At 34.5% G+C, this 5126-nt stretch overlaps 1 pseudogene across 1 annotated transcript; it reads right to left on the reverse strand.

Moving 5' to 3' along the window:
• Positions 1-228: 228 nt before the first annotated feature.
• Positions 229-689, reverse strand: LOC311606548 (small ribosomal subunit protein uS12-like; annotated as a pseudogene). The gene has a single exon. The product of its transcript is annotated as a small ribosomal subunit protein uS12-like (transcript).
• Positions 690-5126: the final 4437 nt, after the last annotated feature.

Genomic DNA, 5126 nt, shown 5'->3' on the forward strand with positions numbered 1-5126 from the left:
TTTTATTGTACAGGATTGTTTTGGCTATTCTGAATTTTTTTGTTTTTTCTATTTGAAGTTGAGAATTGATCTTTCAATGTATGTAAAGAATTACGTTGCTATTATCAAAGGGATTGCATTGAATCTGTAAATTGCCTTTGGTAAGGTGGCCATTTTTACTATGTTGATCCATAAGCAAGGGAGATCTTTCTATCTTCTTTTTTCTTTTTTTCAGAATATGAAAGTTTATTATTGTATTTGCATTGTCAAAATTTGTGATCTTGGTCTTTCCTTCTTGCCTTTGTACAAGGCCAAAAGAAGCACATTGGCTACTTTAACAACATTAAATCAGACTCCCGGAACATGACCCACAGCATGACCTTTTTGACCAAATCCAACAACCAGAACATCATCGTTTTCCTCAAGCAACTATCATCGGGCACGAACGCTGTGATCTTCTTGCTGTTCTTGATGAGCTGTACCCTCATGCACTTCCGGGTAGCAGAATTTGGCTGCTTGGCTTCAATCCCTACTTTTTCCAGCACAATTCTCTTGGCATGAGAGGCACCTCCAAAAGGATTGGCCTTCAGGGCTGTGCCCAAGTGGGCTTTCTTGTATTGCTTACCATGCCATTTCTAGTCACATCGGTGACTGTGGAGCTTTCTGGCAGTATGAGGACCATGGGCACTTGTCCATCTTGCCAGCACCATGGGCCCAAGAGAAAGAGCTCCACCCTCTGATATCTTCTTCAATTTCTTTCTTCAGAAACTTGAAGTTTTTTTTCTAACTACTATTTCACTTTCTTGATTAGAGTTATACCAAAATACCACTAAATCAAATTATCAATTTAAAAATGGAGTATAGAGCTAAACATAGAATTCTCAACATAGGAACATCAAATGGCCATGATAAACTTAAAGAAATGCTCAGAGTTTTATGATATCAGGAAATGCAAATAATAACAACTCTGAGAGTCCATCTATCACTTACCAGAATGGCTTACAAAAATGTTTAAATCACAGCACATGCTGGCAAGGATAAGGAGAAAGTAGACCACTGTTCCACTGCTGGTAGGAGTGCAAACTTGTACAACCACTTTGGAAAGCAATCTGGCACTTTTTCAGATAATTTGGAACAGTGATATTGCATGATCTAGTCACTCCACCATACACAAAGGACATTTGCTCTACTAAGTTCATAGCAGATTTATTCATAATAGTTAGAATCAAGAAACAACCTACATGTTCTTCAACTGAATAATAAATGAAGAAACTATTGTATATTTATACAAAGGAATGCTACTCAACTGTTAAAAACAAGGAAATTTTGACATTTGGAAGCAAATGGATGGAACTAGAAAACAACATTCTAACTGAGGTGACCCAGACCCATAAATACAAGCACGGTATATACTCACTTATAAGTGAATATTAGCCCAACACAGATGTCCTCTTAGAGACTCCACTCAGTCGGGGGATCAGGACAGAAGCTGAGACTTACACCCAAAAACTGAGTGGAGTCCTAAGAATTGTATGGAAGAGTGGGGAGATGGAAAGTACCAGAGGACTCAAGAGTCTCACAAGGAGATCATGAAAGCCAGTGGACCTAGACACAGGAGGGTAGAATAAGGTGTTCCACAAACCAAGGGCAATACAAGCAGAGAACCTAGAGCCACTGTTCAGATAGAGCCAATGGATAGATCATTCTCCATGGTTGTGGCGGTAGCTGGGAATGCCTCTGACATGAACTCTTGTATCCCTGATTTAATCCTTGGTGGGCAGTCCCAGGGGGCATAATAAGGAATGGCATGCAGGCTATCTAGATGAGTCCTGATAGACTGTGATCATATAGAGGAAGGATCTCTCCTTCTGCCAAGGACTAGGAGAGAGGAATAGAATGGAAGAGAAATGAAGGGCACTATGGTGAGAATGGGAAAATACAAGTGAGGTGAAACCAATCAGGATGTAGTGTGAGTAAATTACAATTAATTTGTTTTATGAAAGTGAAAATGCCTGTGTTTTTTGAACTTGCTATCAAGAACAGATAAATTACTCATTTCATTGTGTTAATAAACAATTCAAAAATCTAAAGTAGTCTAAATTTTGAAATCTTCATGAATCAGAACTAGTTTTCTATACAAAACTATTAAGAACAAACCAAAACAAGAGAAAGAGATAGTTTGCACATATGTATATAGATGTATTTCTTAAGATATAATTCTAAGGTATATCCATAGGCAAATATTTTAGTTTGGTTTATCTCTTTCCCAATTTCTACATCTTTTAATTATTTAAAAGTATTATTAGCAAAAACAAATAAGAAACAATTATGTTTGATGATATTATAATTATTTTCATACAGTTTAGATAGTTAAGTTTATTTGTATTGGACTTCCTTTTCTCAGTGATATTGGTGAATTCTTGTATATTTTGGCAATATGTAATATCCTATCTTAAAAAATAGCAAAAGTTTTAGGTTTGAATGTGTAATTCCAACTAATTTTGAAATTGGTTTAATTTTTTATTGATTTGGGTTAATATTTATTTATTCAATTCAGTATGTGTGTGTGTGTGTGTGTGTGTGTGTGTGTGTGTGTGTGTGTGTGTGAGTACATGTGCTGTGCATGTGCAAAGAGGATAAAGGAGAGCAGAGAGCATCAGATGCACTCAGGTATCATTTTCTTCCTATTGATTCAAGACAAATCTCTCCCTGAAATTGTAGCTCCTGTATTTCAGGCTAGGCTGGCAGCCAACATACCTCAACATTTCCTCTCTTTCTGCCTCTTCCAATTGTGGATTTACAGACCTAAGCAATATACCCATGGGATTTTTGTATCTAAATGCCAGTCCTCATGTGCTTGATACTACTGAACCATATATTCAGCCAACCTCTTATATTTAAGTTTAAATCCTCATGAATTTGATTTCACCATGTCAACCAATTACAAAAGACCCAATTATATACTATGGCACTTACATATGCATTGTTAGAGTAGTAACTCTATGTTGATTGCAACAGCAAATGTATACATACTTAATGTATAAATTGTCTGAATGTGAAACTTGGAAGGAAAAGAAGGGAAAGGGAGATAAGTATGACTAGAAGACAAGATTTCACAGTTTTCAAAGACTGGGTAAATATCCAAGTGTGGTGGTGGATGCTTGTGATCCCAGACTTGGGAGGCAGAGGCAGGCAGAGCTCTCTGAGTTCAAGGCCAGCCTGGTCTACAAAGTGAGTCCAGGACAGCCAAAGCCACACAGAAAAACCCTGTTTCAAACAACCAAAATAAATTAAATATATAAAATAAAAGATTGCATATATACATTATATTCGAACATATATATTTCTGTCACAGTTGGATAAATAAGCAGGCAAGTAGGTAAGTAGTAGATAAATGATAGATAGATAGATATAAGCATAGATACCCTGATTTATAGATGATAGACAGAAGTTAGAGGACAATTTATCTAATATGAGATAAGGCTTTCTATTTTTTTAAGAGTTGGGAATTTATTCTTTTTGCAGCAATTATACCTTTATTTAATATTAATGCATATTAAAAACTTTTTTGTGCATTGTACTTCAAAGTTTTTAATGAACATCACATATATAAATTAACTTCAAAGGGAAGTCAATTTCTGTGAAAGATAAAAATAAATACAAACAATATAACTCCTGATGGAAGGTAGCTAAATAAAGGAAAATTAGAAATTCTCCTCTATAGTCTAAGATATAAGTGAAAATAACCAACCAAGAAACAGGAAGTAGGCCAGGCCAGTAATTTGAAATAATGCAGAATCATATACTGAAAAAAACTAAAAGCCAAGGAACAAAGGGGGAGATTTTTAAAGGAATACTTTCATTAATTAGTTGATATTTTATACAGTATATTTTGATTATATCTCCCTCCCTCCAAAAAGTCTTCCAACTTGTGTTCCTTCTGTCTATCTCTCACTTAGAAGTTTGTGTATATCTATCCTGTATAATGCTCCCATGAGGTTGTGGATACATTTCTTCCATAACTGTTTAACATCCATCAGTTGTAGGAGCAAATGGATTATGTGCTCATGATAAATTCTTGTGTGCACCAGCATATCCATTCTAGGCCCTTTATTATCATTTTCTTCTATGAATTGACAAAACCTTTTTAATAAGACATAACATATTTTTGATTTCACTTTTACATTAAATTACAAAGTATAAATATTTTCTTGAAGTTCAGTAAATTCTATTTAGTGGAAAGAACATGAACTTTGGAGCCATATTTTCTTCCTAACTCTAAGACCATAAAAAGCTAAATAATGCTAGACCTCAATACTCATGTCTATGAACAGGCAAAAAGTAACTATTTCATAAATATTAGTTTTCTTTTCAGTCTTTAGATTGCTTACTTTTTGAATGAAATGTTCTTATTCATAGATGCATAATCTTGTGCACACACAAATATACATATATACATTCATACATACAGGGTAACATAAATACATGACTCAATGAACAAGTAGTATGTATGTCTGCATGAAAGAGACACACTGTGTCACAGAGATAGAAAGCTCCAAGCATGGTGGTACACACCTGCATTCCTACCTACTTATGAAGCTTTGGCAGGAAAACATCGTCAAGTTCAAATGAAGCTTGGTCACTAACCGAGTCCTTAACTCAAAATATTTTTAAAAAATACAAAGGAAAAAATGAACTGGAAGATATGTATCAGTGTTAGAGACCTCAAGTTCAACCGTAAGACTGGGGTTTACCAACAGAGATAGAGAATAAGTATTTAGGTGATTTTTCTGATTTTGTAGATTTATTTTCAAATTTGTATTTATTCCATTTTTTCAAAAGGGACAAATTAATCAACATATGATAAGGAGCTGGCATGGCTGTCTAAGCAAAATTTGAGTATATATATATATCATGTTTATATTTTTATGAAAGAGCAATGACAAAAATACTTGGTAAAATGCCTTCCTGTTCATTTCATATATAATTTGTATCATAAGCATTGGATATCTTCTTTTATCATTGTGAATTAGATTTGCCTTGTTCAATATCCACCTATCATGTTAAATAATCTACAAAAGATTAGCATAATGCTTATAGCTCAGAGCAACCATATCTGTAAGTACATTTACCTCTACCGCACAGCA

This window comes from Acomys minous (genome assembly GCF_964271855.1).
Source record: "Acomys minous genome assembly, chromosome: 1".
NCBI lineage: Eukaryota > Metazoa > Chordata > Mammalia > Rodentia > Muridae > Acomys > Acomys minous.